Source organism: Miniopterus schreibersii, assembly GCF_964146895.1.
Source record: "Miniopterus schreibersii genome assembly, chromosome: 13".
In the NCBI taxonomy this organism is placed as follows: domain Eukaryota; kingdom Metazoa; phylum Chordata; class Mammalia; order Chiroptera; family Miniopteridae; genus Miniopterus; species Miniopterus schreibersii.
Genome location: NC_138113.1, coordinates 58,781,288 through 58,799,566, shown reverse-complemented (window position 1 = coordinate 58,799,566; position 18,279 = coordinate 58,781,288). Strand labels below are relative to the sequence as shown.

The following is an 18,279-nucleotide window of genomic DNA, read 5'->3' as shown; positions in this document are numbered from 1 at the left end:
TTCCCATCCACACCTGAGGCCATCTGCTTCCTTCCCCATCCTGGGCCCCAACACAGAGGCTTCAGAAGAGGCCACTGACCCTCCCCTGCTGTCAGGATGTCAGGTTAGCAGGCCATGAGGCCACAGGAGAACAAACATTTGACTCACCTTTGACAGGCGAATGACTCTTCTTCCATATTAGTGAACCTATTTCAAGAAAAATCCATACAAGGGTTTTATAAAACTAGACAAAACAAACCCTACTCATTGTAACTTCTGTGCACTCAGCTCTCAACTCTCTGGTGAGCTCAGGAAGGGACCAGAGGCCCAGTAGCAAACTGTTCACAACTCACATCTGTGTGTCCAAGGATGTGGCTCTAACATAGGATGTGGGACAGAGGTGGCTGGCGACCCCCAGGCTGATGCCTTCGCCATGCGGGACCAACAGTATTACCCCAGATCTAAGCAGAGCTTTCCTTCCCCAGCTGCGATGTGTCCCCAGAAGGAGGGCTGGCTTTCTGAGGAGGTTGGGATGTGGGATGCGGGAGGCTCCACCTGCCACCCCCAGACCTCTAGGTCCTTACCGCACTGGAGCTTGCATGGCTAAGCTTATCAAAGAGGAACTTCAGGTTTGACCTCGGGGAATTTCTGCTCTTGGCATCTAGGAGAAAGAAGAAAGTCTGTGAAAGAGGGGGTGGGGCTGTAGAGGTCAGGAGCTGCTGAGGGGAACTGGGCAGGGAGGCCAGGAAAAGGGGTCCTCCCCTCCACCAGACACTCTAGCTGACTTGCACCAATTCACAAGACCCAACTCTTAAATTTTTAGAAATGTTGTGAGCTGATTGTTAGACACAGTCATTTAAAATTAAATTATATAAGCTTATAATTAAATGATACTCATCAAAGTTAATAAATACCCAGAAGTCATCACTTCCTCATTATTTCACTAACTTTTACTATTACCTATTCTTTTAAGGTTATTTACGTCCATTGTTTCTGTTAGTTCTTCCCAACCCCATGTCACATTGGCCACCTGAGATCAGCAAGTGCTACAAATCAGCTCGATCTACTGTTTTCCTGTCTAGACTTCAGAAACTACTGGAGAAAACAGTAGTGATACACGTTAAATGTGAAAATGTATTGTGTCTAGGGCATTGTGAACAGCACAACAGACTGAGTAAATATTCTTCCAGTATTTGAAAATGATTCAGATTCTGCAGAGAAGTGGCTCATGGCACTGACAAAATAATGTCAATCCCCATTCATGTCGGGATTTGCATCCTTAAGGTGGCTATGGATACAAAGTTAGGCAAATAATTAGTAAAAGTGTTTTTGTGAGCACCAATTGGCTATATGGGATTTAGAGTAAAGAGCATTGTATATTTTACCATTATTTGTAAATTATGTGCTTTGAATCCTTTATATCAGTAAAATTTACAATAAACCTATACAGTCGTGTGGCGGGGGGGGGGGGGGGCGGCAGTCTGGGGACAACAGGAGAGCCAGTTGTTAATCATTTCCCAGGACACCACTGGCAGGGTCAGGGGGGACACACCTAGCTTTCTGATTTTCCTCTGGCCCAGGGAGAGAACCTACAGCTCAGCACACTGCACCTGGAGGCCATTGATTTACTCCTGGTTCCTCAATCAAGTGGTTCCTCCCAGTGCCATGAGCACGTACCGGTGTGACCTGCCAACCCCTTCTCAAGGTCCCTGGGAGCCGGTGTGAAAAGATCAATGGTCAGGGCATGTGAGATTATGGAAGGTGCATGTCAGGCCCTTCCAGGTCACCTCCCTCCCCTCAACCCTGTCTCTCTCCAGTCAGCCGAACAGCCTAAAACATGTTTCCAGGCCTCTGCAGGCCAGGGTGGGCCTCCCGGTACCCAGAACAGCTTCCTTGGGGCTAGGGGTGGAAGGCGGCCCCTCAGCATTAAATACTATCAGGGAGAGGGGCCGGTGGTGCAGGAAGCACCAGGCAGGAGTTACCAGGCCCGTTCCAAGTGCCCTTCTGTCCTGGGTGACCTTCAGCAAGTCGCAGACACTCTCTAAACTTCCTTTTACTCAAAGCTTTACTTATTTTTATATTTAATACCAAATAGGTGCTAAGCTTGGTTCCCAATACTTTCACTCATTCCTTCTGTCATTAATGAAGTCTTGCTTTTTAAATCCATGAATTTGTATGACTACCCCACTTCACAGATGAGGAAACTGAGACTCAGAGAGGCCAGCCTGTCAATCGTGTAGCCAGGATCTCAGCCCAGCTCTGCAGCCGCCCAGCCAGGGGGAGCTGAGGGAGAGGAAGCACCTGAACTGGCCCTTCCTGTGTCTCCACTGAGACCACTTTCCTGCCTCAGCCCATGGACGTTCTGGGCCAGATAGTTCTTCATTGTGGGGTCTGCTGTACATTGTAGGATCTTAGCAGCATCCCTGACCTCTGCCCACTGGATGCCAGCAGCAACCCCTCCCGCAATCATGACAATCAAAAAGACATTTTGTCCAGACGTTGCCCCACGTGCCCTGGGGAGCAAGCTCACTCCCAGGTGAGGTCCACTGATTATACTATCTTTCTGTCCCTGTCACTTGACAAACACCTAGGTTAACATTTGTAAGTTTCTTACAAGCAAACCTCACACAACCACCTCCGCTCTGCTCCCCTGGGTCTCCCTCCCTTCCTGTCCCGGGCGCCCCTCCCCGAGCTCAGCACTTGGGGGTCGCACTGGGGCGCCGCCTGCTGGGCGAGGGACTGTGCGGCTCCCCGTCCGCTCCGCCCCGTGGGAGGAATTTCCAGACCCACAGTCCCCAGGGTGCGGCCCGCTGCTGCCGCCCAGGGGCTCCTGGTCCCCGCTCTAGAGAGGGGTGAGTGGCCCGGCGGGGTCTGGACGCACAGGCGGGGTTTGGGGAAGGGGGCAGGAGACCGGGGTCCTGCAGGTCCTGCCCGGATTCCCCGCTATCAGGCGGGGGCTTGTGAGTCGGGGCTGGAAGCGGGAGGGGGGCTGGGGGAGGGGACGCTGAGCGGGGTGGGGAGGCGGGGGAGGCGCCGGGAACCACTGGGCAGTTTTGCAAACGTCTGACCCCTCCGGGATGTACAGGGAGGGGGAATTCCCGCCTTCCCTATCCTGCGGGCTCAGTGGGCAGCTCTGCCCATCGCCTCCTTCCCACTAGCCTGGGTCCCCAAGGTCACTGGGAGGCAGGGGTCAGGAGCCCAACCTGCACCCAGGCATTTGTGCTCCATTGTCCTGTGTAAAAACGCAGACAGGGCATTGCTGGACATTAAGGAGTGTCCGGCAGAAAGACACCCCAGGGGGGATTTACAGAGGCTCAAGTCCACACCCTGAGCTTGGGGGGCGCCCCAGGGCCCGGGCAATTGGAAACCCCATGGGAGGCAGAGGTGGGAGCAGGCTGTGCACCTCCCGACCCCGGTCCCTGTATTGTACCCCATCTTGGGGTGCCCTCGAGGCCCTGCGGGGAACAGGCGGGGTGCGGGGACCCAGGGGGATGGGGAGATGACATGGGCTGACAGGGACAGGAGGGCGCCAGGGGACCCAGGGAGGGCGCGGGGGACGGGGAGACTCTCTGTCCCCCGTGCAGAAGCCGGGATGGTGCATGGGGACCAGTGCTCCTCGGGGCTGCGCAACAGGAGGGCCGGGAAGCGCGCAGGGCGGGCGCAGCGCACAGGCGGCCTATGTACCCCCTGGAGTCCGCTCCCAACAGTCCAGGCGGGGCACGAGGGGCGGGGCCTGTGCGCAGGCGCGGGCGTGCGCGGTCTCTCAGGGCCGCGGGCGGGGCTGCCTGGCCTGGCGCCTGCTGAGAGGGGTTGCGTGACCTCACCCGTCAGGCGCTCCGCGGGCCGTGATTGGGCCTCAGGTAGGGAGCGCGTGCCCGCCCAGCCAATCCGCTGCGACGGCGGCTGCTTGTTCTGAGCGTGGGGGAGCGCGGGGCGGGCCGGCCTCAGCTTCCTCGCCGCCAGTAGACCAATCCGCCGCACTCTGGGCCTTGCCAGCCTCGCATCCTCCGGCTGTTCGCGCCACCGCCTTCCGCGTTCCTGGCCTGCCCGCTGCCCGCTGCCCGCCGCCCGCCTGCCGCCTGCCGCCTCCACCACGGCCTCCACCGCCGCCGCGTGTCCGTGGCCCGGCCGCAGCCCCAGGCCGCCCAGGAGCGGGAGTCCGACCTGCGCTGCCTGGTCCTGGCCCGCGCGCCCGCCGCGCTCAACACGCCGGTGCCCGTGAACCTGTTCGCTACCTGGGACGTGGACGGCTCCAGCCCCAGCTGCGTGCCCAGGTATGTCGCGCCCACTGGCTGCTTTCTTCTCGCCCACCTGCCGGCCGCCGGCCCCACCCGGGCCCTCGCGCCGGGACCCCCACCCTGGGCCGCCCACCCGGTGTCGCCATCTGGGAACTGCACCCTCACCAGCCGCCCAGGGCTCCGCGGGGACCTCAGGCGCGGCCCCGGTGTCTGTGCCCCTCCTTGGGCAGGCACACGCGGCCCCTGCGAGTAACTCCTGGACGCAGAGGGTGCCTCAAGCCCACGTCTCCCGGGCTGTCCAGGGCGCTCACCCGGGTGTCTGCCAGCGGGCGTCCTTGCTCCTGCCTAGTGATGTGCACGCGAAGTTGACCTGGGTGTCTCCTCCCGCCACTGGGTACCCGGATTTCCTTTTGCACCCCACCACACTGTGAGGTCTGAGCGGCCTCAGGTCCGGAGGACACAGGGACCTGGGACCACGTTTGTATTCCTTCACGCCCGGGCCTTCTTCATCCCTGTCCTGGGGTCTTGGCCTTCCCGCCTGCCCTGGTTGGTGCCAGGGCCCTTTCCCCGTGTGCACTGTGCTTGGTAACTTAGAGACATCTACTTGCATAGAACCACTACTCTGAGTCCTGCTGTTAATTTTGTCATAGCAGAAGACACTGCCCCCCAACTTGGGGAAGCCCCTTCACCCGGTGGTAACAGCTGGACCAAGCTTATCGGCAGGCCAGCACTGTGGCCAGCCCCTCCACTCAGACTCCCAACTTCCCCATTTCTCCCATTGGCTCCTGGCTCTTCTGGTTTCTTCCCCATTCTGTTGTTCTGCTGATGAAGCTTCAGGCTGAGGGGGAGGGACATGCTCTTGCCCCAGGGCCTGGTTCTAGAATAGACAGCAGGCTGCAGGGGCTGCGGGGTGGGCTGCGGGAAGGAGCTCTCCCTGGGGAGACCTACTGGCCGGGACCTCAGGAGTGACACCCTGGCACAGAAAGTGGCCGGTGTGCAGCGTGGCGGCCACGCACTCTACCACTCTCCTTAAGAAGGTGTCTTGGAGTGAAGTGTTGGGGATGCAGAGGGTTTGCATTCCTGGAGTGCAGGGCCCAGAGCTCAGGGTCGTGGTGGTGCTGAGGAGTTGACCCCCAGTCTGACCTCTCCTTTTCCTGTTTTGGCAGCTGCCCCTTGCCCAGTCCCACAGCCAGGGGTCATCCTGGACCCTCTGCCCTCCCCCCACCTGGGCAGGCTTCTCCTGTCTGTCTCTCTGCATTGTCATCAGAACACCATGGACCTTTGCAAGGCTGTGTTCAATCAGCGCTCCTGTCATCTGTGCTTGCCCCCTCCTGGGCATGTGCACATAGGCATGTTGTAGTCTACCTGTGCTGTGCCTCTCCACCGCCTTCCTGGGCTCCACAAAAGACCATGAAGGTTTAACTGGGAGAGGGGAAATGCAGGAGAGGCCAGGGCTGTATGGGGTCTGCACCCCGTAGAGCCGCAATAGGAAGCCCACTTGGTGTGCATGTGGGGATGTGGGGCTGCTCAGCACCGGGTGTCGGGGAGCTGCTGTTGGAGTGGTCAGGAACAGAGTTGATGGTCAACTGCACTGAACGCGGGCTCTGCTGAGTCCCCCTCGCTGCTGCCAGAGGTGGTCCCTCCAGGGTGGTCTTAGTTGTGCCCTGTGGGTTCTTGTGTGCAAGGGTCATGTTTTCTCTGTTCTCTGTTGTGCCTGATCTCTAAGTGTCTGAGTGGTGTCGGTGCTGATGTCTGTCGCTGCTGCCTGGTGCCCCATCAGAAGGCAGCCTGCTTCTGTTGGGACCTGTGGCTTGTTTCCAGATTTGGGCCAGTGACTATCTTGTTGCCCTCGGCATTCGGTCCCTGTCCCTCACATCCACCTCCTGTGGGTGGGTGGGCAGGCCTGTTGTGAACACCTGTCGGCAGTGGGGTTTTGGGGGGTGTGCCCAGCGTTACTACTGGGCAGCTCCCCAGGGTGCTGTGCCAGCTCCAGTCCCCTCGGGCATTTTTGCTGGCACGGCCTGACTTTTAAATTTTGCTCGTCTGGTAGGTGTGATGTGTTGTGGTTTTCATTTGAATCTCTCTGATTCCTAATGTAGGCCACTTAGTCCACTTGTCTGTCCTCATCAGTTAAATGTTTTCGTTTCTTTTACCAGGTTTGCCTCCTTTCGCTGAGTTGGTCTCAGCAGCTTGTTTGAGGGGTGGAAACCCTGTTTTGCCTAGATGTGTTGGGGCCCCTCTTCGGATGAGGTGGCATTGGCTGCACAGCCTGTGATGCTCCCGAGGTCTGAGCCTCTTCAGTCTCATTGTCAACATCGACTCCTTCCTGCTCTTCCCTCTTGGGTGGCAGGGTGGTTCGGTTTTGCGTATTTTCTTGTGGTTACACAGGGTTCCTCCCTGCTGGCCCCGAGCCTCCTGCACCAGGGCCCACCCTCTCCCCCCTCGTGTCCCTTGTCCCTGTGCTCCAGCAGGGGCTGGGTCACTTATATAGTCCCTTGCACTTACCGCCGCTGAGGGTCACAAGTTAATTGTTAGTTTCTGAGGTCGGACATATGTTTGCATCTTACTGTCCCTGTACACATTTTAAAAATATATTTTGATGTTTTGAGAGAGAGAGTGAGGGAGAAAGGGAAACATCGATTTGACAGAGAAACACCCATCAGTTGCCTCCTACACGCACTCCAACTGGGATCGAGACCCACAACCTGGGCATATGCCATGGCCAGGAGTCGAACCTTCGACCTTTCAGTGCACAGGCCGACACTCAATCCACTGAGCCCCCTGGCCTGGGTGTTCCCACACAGTTTTCCCCAACCTCCTTTATGTCCCATCGCCCATTGAGGGAGGTCATGGGGGTTCCATTTACACACACAGAAGGGTCTTCAGCTGGAGGTATGGATGTTGACAGCTGCATGCCCATCGGCCACCCCAGCAGGCCAGAAGGTCTGCATCTCGGCTCAGCACCCCAGCATGTCCCGCCTGTCTCACCTGTCCAGGGACTTCAGGTGCATGGCTGGAGGGGCCTCTGGGGCCTGGCCTTGCCCTGTCTGCACTGTAGCCCAGGGACTCTTCCTTTTCCCTGCTGCAGGCCATCCCGTTGCAGGAACAAGACACACTCTGTTTAAACCTGCCGCTGGTGGTAGGCGTCTGGGTTGTTTCCAGGTCGGGGCTATTGTGTTCAGAGCTGCTATGACCATTCGGCACAGGCTGTGGGAATGTGTCTTCTCTTCAGCAATAACTGGCCACAGGGCTGGTGGGTGGCTGTCAGTGTCATAAGAAACTGCCCCGTTTTTCGAAGTGGTGGCATCACCATCCGCTGCCTCCAGCTATATTACCTTCCTTGTCAGCATCTTTTTTATTTTTATTTATTTTTAGTCCTCACACGAGGATTTTCTTTCCATTGCTTTTCAGGGAGCATGGAAGGGAGAGAGAGAAACATTGATGAGTGAGAGAGACATCGATTGGTTGCCTCCTGTAGGTGCCCTGACTGGGGCCACAAGTGAACCCAGGACCCTTCAATCTGCAGACCAATGCTGTAACCACTGAGCCAAACAGGTCAGGGCTCATCATCTTTGTAACTCTAGCTCTTCTGATGGCTGTGTGATGGTTGCTCCTTAGGGTTTTGTTCTGTGCTTACTGTGAATGGACACTGAATGCAATCAGACACTTACCAAATTGACCTCATGTGATACTCCTTTAGTTGCTGATCTGGTAATTACATACATGGGTTTTCTGGTTTTAAACTGGCCTTCTGTTCTTGGAAGCATAACTGCATCTCGTGCATTCATTGGTGGGCCTTAGGGTATAGATGTCTGTGTCTGCGTCTGGGGTTTGTGATCCCTGTCATCTGCTGCCAATGTCGGATTCTGGTGCCGGGACAACTTGTGGAATAAGTTGATGACTGTGTCGTCTCTCACTGAGCCACAGTGTCATTTGTGTAAAATCGTAATTGTGTGTCCCAGGAGTGTTTGGGAGAAGTCACCTATAACATAGCCTGAGCCGGGAGTTGCTTTGTGGGAGGTTTGCCCCTGGATTCGGTTGCTTTGGTTGTAGAGCATGTTCTCGGTCCCTGCGGGTTACTTTCAGAAATTTGTCTAGGAATTTGACCACTTTGTCTAGATTTTCAGGTTTATTGGCATAAAGCTGTTTTTGAATCCTCAGCTGAGGGTATGTTTATTGAATCGAGAGAAAGGGTAAGGGAAGAAGAGAGAGAAATATGGGTGTGGGAGGGAAACATCGGTCAGCTGCCTCCCATATGTGCCCAGGTCGGGGATCGAGTCCGCAGCCTTTTTGACATATGGCCGATGCTCCAACCAACTCAACCACCCGTTCTGTTGTTTTATTTCTGAGGTATCTGCGGGGCTGGGATGTCCTCTTTAATCCCTACATTGACTCTTTCTGCAGGTAGACACCCCAATCGATCGGTCTCACCACGGGCTCATCAGCTTTTGAAATGAAATTAGTCCTTTATTGCCTTCCGTTTTTTTTTTCTCCTTAGGTTGACTTTGCTGTTCCTGCTCTAATTTCTTAGGATACACACACAGCTTATTGTCTTTCCCCCTTTCCTTGTGCAAATGCTTGTGTAGCTGCAAAGTAACGCTTTAGCTGCACCTCACATGCTTTTATGCTCCATTTAAAGTATTGTAACATTTTCCCCATGATTCTTTCTTTAATGTGATGAGATATTTCAAAGTTTCTTAACACCTTGCTGACCGGCTACTTAGTGTGGCTGGCTACTTTTCCGTCAGCAAGGGGCTTAAAGTTACTTAAAATAAGTGCAGACACAAGTTTTCCCATGACTGGTCATCAACGTTTGGACACGGAAAACACATGCATACTCGTGACCAACCAGCAAGGTGTATCCAAACATACGGATTTTTTCCTGGATATTTTTCCAGTGTCAAATTTGTGGCTTGTCCATTTTCCATTATTGATTTCTGACTTAGTTATGTTGGGGTCAGAGATGATGGTCATTGTGACTCCAAGTCCTTCAGACATGTTGGACCTTCTCCGTGGCTGAGCTGGAGGTTGGTTCCCGTGTGCGCTCTGCTCTGTTCTGTTCGTATTGACGAGGACGGGTCTTTGGTGTCTGTACTCGGTCAAGACCCCCGAGGTTTACTGTGCCCCTCTGTCTGCATCCTTTGTGTTCACGTCTTCTCACTGACGGCAGGTTTGTCCACTTTTCTGGCGGCTCTGTGACTTTGAGACCAAGTTACCAGGTACACGGACGTTTAGAACTACACTGCCTTCCCAATGTGAGCCTGAGCGGCTGTGACTCCCGATCCGTGACGCCTTCTGTCTGGACGTGGACTGGACGGCGGCAGCTCTGTGCGCTGCCCCTGGACAGCGCTGGCCTCACTCCCTTCCACCTGTCAGCTTCCCTGTGTCCTTACACATCTAGATGTGTCTGGTTACTTATGTGAATCGAGATTCTGTTTTTACTCAGTCTGAGGATCTTTATTTTTTTACCCAGAACCTTCAGTCCTCTGTCATTTACCTAATTGGTGACAGAAGGCTCCACATCTACATTGCCATCCTGTGTGTTTTTCTTTGTCTCTCCTGATTTTGCATTGATTTTCTTACTCCATTTCCCTCCATTAGCTACAGGTGTCACTATCTCTGTCTTCAGTGGCTACTCTGTAAATGGTAATTTGCGTCCTGGTTGTTAAGTTGTAAAGTGAATTGTGTCTTTACTTTCTTCCTGGATGACACAGGGACCATGGTGCTTGCCATTCTGACCAGCCCCTTCATGTTTATAGGCTTTTGTTTAATGTGTTTGTTGTCATCTCCAAACTGGGGGCATATCCCTCTTCCTTATGCATGAAAGTGCATCTTCAGAGTTTCCTTCAGTGAGAACCTGCTCTTTCAGCAGAAAACGATCAACCTCACTCCTGGGAGTGTGTCCTGGTGTGGAGTTCCAGGTGCAGGTCCCCTCTGCATGAGCAAGTGCTCTGCTGGCTATGGAGTTCCAGGTGCAGGTTCACTGTCTGCACCTGGAGGATGCTCCTCCTTGACTTTGCTCTCGGTTTTTGCTGTTGAGAATAAGCATCAGACAGGTGTGACTCATTCGAAAGCCTATCCTTTGACCTTTGCGGCTCTGGGAAGCCCTTTCTGTCTGGTCTGTGTGTGGCTTCTCTTGTTACTGCCTGTGTCCATGTCATAGGCTCTGGATTGTGGATGGGTCATTTTCATTAGTTCTGAGAAGTTCTCGGCCACTTCCTTCAGTTGTGTGTCTACTCTGTTCTCTGTCTCCCCACCTCAAGAACAACGACCAGACATGTGGAGCCTTCTCACTGGGCAGGCTCTGCATGTTCCTGGAGCAGTGGGCAGTTCTCAGCCCTTTCTCCCCAACTATCTGCATCCCATTGCCCCGCCAGTATGCAAGGCGCTGTGGCAGGCAGGGGCTTGGTTGAGGGGCGGAGTACAGTACCCCTCCTTCTGCCCAGAGTTCCTGCAGAGTAACCTGTAGTTGAACAAAGATGTTGGGTTCAGGATGTGAGTTTAAGTTTGGGGAAATTGCTGATCTATTTTGAGGGTGTGTGTTTGGGAAAAGGGTGCTGGAGCTGAGGTTGGGCTGGCTGCATGCAGGGGCAAGTGAATCGGTGCGGAGTGCGGGGTTCAAGCTGGGTATGGTGTTGGTAGCCTTTGGGGGATGGGCGCTGCCCCAAGGGAGAGACTGAAGACATTGATTTGGGGTGCACCGCCTGTGGGCTGAGTGTGACTGGAGGCCTGGCTGTACTGCTACCCTCTTGTCCATTGCTGTGCACACTCCTGGGCCAGTCTGCACCTCCCTGGTGCTAGAACTGGGCATTGGTCTCTGTGGGACTCGTGCTGCTACAGCATCTCATCTTTGGGGACCAGTTCACTGTCCTCATTTCCTGAACGCCCGGTGCAGGAGTGGAGTGTGTATGCCTGGTGGGCTCCGGCACATCGCTGGACAGTGACTCCGCAGAGCAGCCCTGAAAGTAGCACTTGCTCGAATTCAGAGTCAGGTTCCTCCTGCCCCAGAGGTGGCACCATGGGTATGGCCTTGGTCCAGGCGACTTGGAAACGACATAGCGCACAGTGAGAACACCTCTGTCTTGACAATTGAGTGTCTGGAAGTCTACTTTGTGTTTCTGAGCATCTCCAGTGAACATCAGCCCTTGTTCACTTGAGGGAGCATTGCCCAGGGTGTAAAAGCAGTGCCTCCTTGCCTGGTGGTCATCACCTGGAGTCCAAATCTGCCATTGAGGGTCATCTGCAGGGTGAGTCCCCTGGGCGGGGCCTGGTAAATGAGGGCAGAGTGGGTGGTGGGAGATGCCAGGAGCCGGCCCTCTTTCTGAACCTGGCGCTCCCAGGTGATGGGCACTTGATAGTCACCTGGGCCCTGTGGGGTGGCAGCCGCGATCCAGTGGAGGGAGGTGCCTTGCTGCAGGTCCCCGCAAGGGACAGGAGGCTGCCCATCAGCTGGGGTATCTGAGTTGAGGCCTGGGCTTGGGGCCATCTTTTGTGTCTGCCCCCTCCTACTTCCCTGCTCTTGATAGGGAGACTGAATGGGACATGCTGGGGTGGCTCCGGGTGACTGTAAAGGTCGTCCTCAGACACCTGGCACAGACAAGGAGTGACTCTGGGGGGCTGAGTACCTGTCCTGGGCCCAAGGGAGAGACATTCACTCCTGGTTTCCCTCTTTCCTGGAGAAGGCTCCCTGGAAAAGGCAGAGGCTGGCTGCTCACAGACATCCCTCCCCTTCCAGAGCCTCAGGGCACACTCAGCACTTTGGCCCTGGACTGACTGACATTCCATCCCTCTGCCACCACCTCAGGGGCCCACGGGGGCTGGACAGCTGCCACGACCCTACAATGCATCTAGGACACTGCACTGGGCTCATGGTCACCCAAAAGCTGAGTCGTCTGCCTGTCCTGTGCCAGGGCTGCCTCTCAGTGGAGACGTGGGCCCTGTGGTGGCGGCAGGCACAGTGCAGAATCCTGAGTGTGGGCAGGTGCAGCAGCGTAGGTGGGAGGTCCCATAGCCACTTTCCTTAGGAATGAGAAAGTGTGGTTGCCCAGGCCCTTGGAAGGGTCCATCTGGACTTCCTCCCGCACTCTCAGTTCCGCTGAGCTTCCTGAGGGGTTCCCTGTTCTGCATGTTGATGACCAGAGGGCCTCGGGTGTCACAGGGACCCAGTATTGAGCATCGCAGATGCTTTAGCTGTGGAAGTGACTTCACTCAGGACCTGCCATCACCTTCACACTGGATGAGGCACCAAGTGTTGTTTTCTTCTTGCCTCAGTCTCTAGGTCCCACCCCTGGGCAGTCTCTCCTCCAGCCTCTCAGAGTGGGGGCAGCAGGAGGCTGGGGTTTGCAGGGGTCCTGGGGTGATCCCCTGCCCAAACTGCCCATCCAGACCTTCTCCTGGCCTCTTGCATGTCCTGTGCCAGGCGTGGTACTTACTTTGTTATTCAAGATTTGCTTCCTAGCGACTGTCGCTTTCCCTGCCTGGACAGAAGCCCCCAGAACCAGGCCCAGCTTGCTCTCCTCTGCCTGCTGCTCCCTCCAGCCAGCACCATCCACAGGACTCGACTGGTACGTGGTCGAGGGGGTAACACAGGCCCTCAGGAGCTCTAGGCAAGTCTGGGGTGCTCCGCCTGGCCCTGCCTCTGCAGTTCCACACACCAGGGGCCTGAATATCCTTGGGGGGCCTCTGGTGGTAGGCATGTGGCAAGGCCTCTGCTCCCTCAGGCCAGCACCCATTCCCAGGGCTCGTGTAGTGGCTATTTGAGATCCAGATAGCCCCTCTGTTTGGGGCACAGCGGAACACACTCCTGAATGGGCCTTCCCAGACCTGTAGCTCTGGTGACAGATGGGGCCTGGTGTACCCCTCTTTGGAGGTGAGCCTGCATTCCAGGGTGGGTTCATAGCCCAAATGGGCAAGAACCTCTGTAGTCAAACTATTACCCCTGGGACCTGGGTGGGTTCAGAGGGAAGTGAGTGCCCCCCCCACTTGTCTGCACTGCCACTCAGCATGGGGAGAGGAGGCTCCAGCCACACAGACGTCCCCTCAAGAGAGGATGGGCTGAGGCAGGATCCCAGATCAGTTGCTCAGCCACTCAACACCCATGGACAGCACCAGGCAGGATTCTGATTTCAGGGTGGGAAAGCCAGGGGTCCCGAAAGGGGACCGCTGTGCCCATGCAGGTGGTGGAAGTGAGCTCTAACACCAACTTGGTGGGACCCTGTCCCTCACCAGTGAAGCCCAGGCACACAGGACCACCTTGTTGGGGTGGCCTGAGGGCCCTGGAGTGGCTTACAAGAGAGGCCCCCTCATCCCTGAGCTCCACAGCACATGTGGTTGAAGGGTGAGACGGCTGACAGCCAGGAGCCCCATCCAGGCTTCTAGAGGAAAGACCAGCTGCTGGTGAAGTGTGTGGTGACTGGATCCCAATTTTGAGAACACCGAGGGGTGTTATCAGTGATGCATGTGGAGCTTGGTGGTCTGTGGCCACAGGAAAATCGGAGAGGAGGGGCCCAGAGGGGGGTGGCTGTCTGGGAGAGGTTGGGAGCTGGGTGGCTGGATGTGGCTGGTATCAGGGTTTGTGTGCTGTGTGGGGCTTCTGCTGTTTGGGTGCAGGCCAGGACGAATGCCATGTGTTTACAGGTGGGAGCAAGTACCTACTGTCCCCCATCACTTGTTTTTCAGCATAGCAAATGTGGAGCCGGGGAGGCAGGGGTGTGAGGGTGGCCCCTCAAGTGGAGGAGAGGGGCCTAATGTCCCTGGACCTGGGCTGGCTGTGTCCAGCATCTCAGGTGCAGAGTGGCCAGGGGGTGGTAGTGGCAGAGCTTAGGGCTAGTATAAGTGAGAATGGTGGGCCAGCTGCTTGGAGGTGGCACAGCACTTGCGGGCAGCATTGTGGTTTCTCACCTGTGTAGAGCCTGTGACCCCCAGAGCCCAGCGTACAGTGGGCCTGCAGCCTTGTGAGCTGGGCTGAGGCCCCTGTAGACCACATGTAGATGTCATAGAGATGCGTGGCAGCCCCCTTTCCCTGCCAGCCTTGTCTGCTCCCCCTCCGACTGCCTGCTGTCCCTGGTTCTGTCGAACCTTCCTTCTCACCTCCGTGTCTGACACAAGGTCACCTAGTGTCTCCCCGATGGCCATGCCCCCACAGCCAGAGGGGCCAGTTCTGCTCTGCCCTGACTCAGACCAGGAGAGGGTGCCTGAGAGGCTGCCCCTTCCCAGGTGCACCAGGGTGGCTCTGCTTGGCACATGTGCACTGGCTCTGGAGGATGCCGTGGGCCCTGCCTCCTGGTCCTCATAGAGTCCCACTACTGTGTTGACCGGGCTGGGTACTGGGTGTCCTTAGAAGGAAGTCTGGTTATTGCCAGTACGGCCTGGGAATGTGCCTGGGACAGGCTGTACTGGGGGTGAGGTGGGCCGGCTCTCTGAACCCTCAGGATAGCTGAATGTTTGTGGAGCCGGAAAATGGGGTTCCTGCTTCCAGGCCCATCCCCGAGCATCCCGCACTCCTCCTAACCCTCCCCTGTGCCCAATCAGATGTTGGGGGAGGGACTGGAGATGTTAGACTGGCAAGAAGCCCAAGGAAGGCATCGCCTACACCCTGTCCAGGCTGACCCTAGGGCAGCTCCGTCCAGGCTCCCGATCTTCTGGCTGTGTCACCTGGAGCCAGGCCATCAGGGCCATCACTCGGTCTCCAAAGTCTGCAGTGGCAGGTATAGTCCACAGGCTGTTCAGCAGGGTCACATGGCCCTACTCAGGTGCTTTCAGGGCTCCCCAGCCTGTGTCTGGGCTTCCTGCAGTGGCTGCTGTCCTGCACCCAGCTTCCCAGCTGGGATTGTGTGTCTCTGCTAAATTAAGGCCCTTTTCAGGGGGTGGGGGATTCTCGCTCACGGGAAGGCCCTGGGCAGGGACCCTGTCCTGTCAGGGAGGTCATGGGGTTCCCTGCAGCGTTGGAGAGGTGCGCCTGCAGCCTGGGGCTGTGAGCTGGAGGCAGGTGACCTCTGGGGCTCTGAGTCACCCAAGTAGAGGGTGCAGGCCTGCAGTGGGGGTGTCCTGATGGCTGGGACCAGAGTGGGCGATGGCCCCTGTATAGCAGCCTCGTCACTCGCTGGCCGGAGCTGAGGTGATGGCGTTTTCCAGCATTGTCCACACAGCCCCTGGGAACCCGTCCCCCACAGACACACGTGGGTGCTGGGCTGACCTGGCTTCTGGTGGGGAACTGGCCCTTCCATGAGTCACTTGGTAACTGACAGCCTTTCTCTTGCTGCTTTTAAGATTCTTTGTGTCTTTCGCCTTTGCCATTTTCATTTTGATGTGCCTTGGTGCGGGCCTCTTTGGGTTCATCTTGTTTGGGACTCTGCACTTTTTGGACTTGTGTGTCTTTTTTCTTCACCATACTTGGGAAGTTTTCAGTCATTATTACTTTTAAGGTTTTGTATCCCTTGCTCAACTCTCTGAGGGGAGGCCTGCAAATACCATCAGAGGCAGGGCTTAATTTAGCACAAATGCTTCTTTTCAGGCATCATTTGACTGCCCACCATAAGGTGAGTTGGGTTCGGAAACCTGGTGACCAGGTGCTGCCCTCAGACTGGAGATGCACCTTCGGGGCTCGGGCACCAACAGCTGCCCTGGGGAAACACGCCTCAGGCCCATGCCCTGCGCCAGCCCCACCCCTCCAGCTACATTCTTAGAAAAAGGAAGCGAGAGCCCCTCAGTGCGCCTGCGGGGGTGGAAGCGCAGGGTGGACATTTGAAGAGTGAATGAGGCGTGTCGGGGGCGGAGCCGCGCCCGCGCAGTGGTTCCCTCTGCAGGAAACCCCGGGCTCGGAGGCGGGGCCTCTCAGCAGCCGCAGTGGGGGCGCCTTGTGCAGGAGGGTGAGCGAGGCGCTGCTGAGCCTGGAGTGCGCCCTGCACCGCAGGAGGAGGAAGCTGCTGCTGGGCATCGCGCTGCTCGCCTCTGTAGCCTGTGAGTGAGCCCCTGCAGCAGGGGAGAGGGGGCTCTTTCATTGCTGGGCCCCGGGATGCGGTGCGGGGGTGGGAGCGCTGTGTGCGGCCCCAAGGGTGGCCCTGCTGCCCCGGAGGCCTCCCCGCCGGGAGGTGCTCTTTATGCTCCCACCCTTTTCCGGGGGCTTCGGGTTCTCGTCCTTTCCACTTTCCCAGCAAAGCAGCTGTCCAACTTGGGTCAAGACCTTCGACGGGTTAGGCCCAGTGCGGACTCCTGGCTGCCGGCTGCGGGCCCCTGTCCTGAGCTCAGTGACTGCGGTCCCACTTGGCCGAGGCGCGGCTGTCCTTGGGCAACCTCGTGAACCGAAGCCCCAGTCCACTGCCCCAAATACCCGCTCCCCCATGCGTGGGACTGCTGTCCCCATCGCCCGGGAGTCTGCCAGCCCTAGGGGAGCCTGCTGCGCGGGGACACCCTGGGGAATGCGCCGCCCTGCTCTGCTGGTTAAGTAGGATAAAAATACTGTTGCCTCTGGCATAGACCCTGCTAGACTTTGTTCCGCAGGAAAATTACTCAGCATTTAACTGTTGGGGAGCCAAGTATTGCGACCCTCACCAGCCAGCAGCAGCTCCCAGGTGTGTGGGCGCCGGTTCAGGGGCTCCGCTGTGGGCTCTCCTTGCCCAGCGCGCAGGCGCTTCCCCATGTGCGGTTCTCATCGCTGTCGTCACTCAGGGTGGCACCCGAGCTAGGGCAGCTGTTGGACCCTGTGTCTTAGAGGCAGAAACCGTTGTGTTTTTTTAAAATTTAGGAGCTGTTTGATGGGAGTTTATTTTAAACATGTATTTGATTGGAGGATATTTTAATTGTTGTTATTAATACCTTACCAAGTACAAAAATGGAACCAGAGGTAGCTCCCAATGTGAGCTCTTTGAATCCTGGTCACGGGACACACACTGAAATAAAACCACCTGCTAACGGGTTGAGTTACCAAGATCTGATTCCAGAGGTGAGAGGGGACCTGGGAAAGCACTAGGAAGACTTGTGTGATTAGACCCTGTCTGTCTAATGGAGCCCAGCTGCTTGGGAGATGGAGCTGAGGACTCTAGCAGGGCTTCTGGTTGCTAGGCAAGGTTTCAGGCTGGGGTGGGTGTTAGCTGTGGGTAGTTTGCAAGGGAGGAAGTGTGTGTTCAATTTTAAGAGAGCTGGCACCTGAGGGGAAAGACCACTTAAAGCTGCCTAATTATTGTTATGACAATAATAATAATACCAAAATTTGCTTAGTGCTTCCCGTGTATGTGCAGGCATGAGTCTCTTTCATTGTGTCATTTAATTCTCTCAACACTACTAGGAAGTAGGTACTGTGATTATTCCCTATTTAGAAGTGAGAAAATTAAAGTGGAGACAAATTGGGAAAATTTATGGATGGTTACACAGATGATAAGCTCTGGAGAGTCAAGTGTGGCTGTGACTGGTTACTACATCCCTCAGAGTGGAAGGGTCTCATCTTCCCCAGGTGTCAGAGTCACCTGGGACACTTAAAGAATACTGACAGCCCTGGCCCCTGTCCTGGGATTCTGAATGAGGAGGCCTGCCTGGGTTTTATCAGTTGGGACTGGAGAATGCAGACACCTCCCCACTGCTCCACCTTCACCCCATTCTTGGCATTGTTACGTCCTGAGAGCCTTTTCAAGCTAAAGGGCACCGTGGGTTAGGAGCCTTTGCTGTAACACCACAGGCTATGTGGCCCCTGGCAGTGACTCAATAATAAGTGTTCCCATTTTGAAAAAGAGACCTGTGTTTGTGGGGGTGACTGTCTCTGTCACCACTGTGCAGCCTGCCGTTGCTCCCCATCCGGAAGGACTGTATCTTTGTGATCTGGTCAAGTTCCCTAGTGTCTCATTGGTGTCCAGTGCCCCACCTTTTCCTGCTGGGGGGTGGTGGGGGGGGTTAAGCTGTTTCTTCCCTGTAGTCCCAGGTGGACCCCTACTGTTTCTAGTCACCCACGCCTTACCTCCTTTGGGATCAGTCTTTTCTGGCAACTGCTCTTGGGGTCCTCCCTGTACCTTACATGCACGTTGCTTACCACAAGCATGATGTTTTTTGCTCAGGGTCTTACCCTGCGTGCATC

The 18,279-nt window shown here is 56.0% G+C and overlaps 1 long non-coding RNA gene across 2 annotated transcripts in view; it reads left to right on the top strand.

The window, feature by feature from the left end:
• The first annotated feature begins 4,097 nt into the window (after positions 1-4,097).
• Positions 4,098-18,279, top strand: part of LOC308566558 — a 36,352-nt gene continuing 22,170 nt past the window's right edge. For both annotated transcript variants that reach the window (XR_014000181.1, XR_014000182.1), the window contains exon 1: positions 4,098-4,253. This is a non-coding gene — a long non-coding RNA (uncharacterized lncRNA). The remainder of the gene's footprint in view (positions 4,254-18,279) is intronic.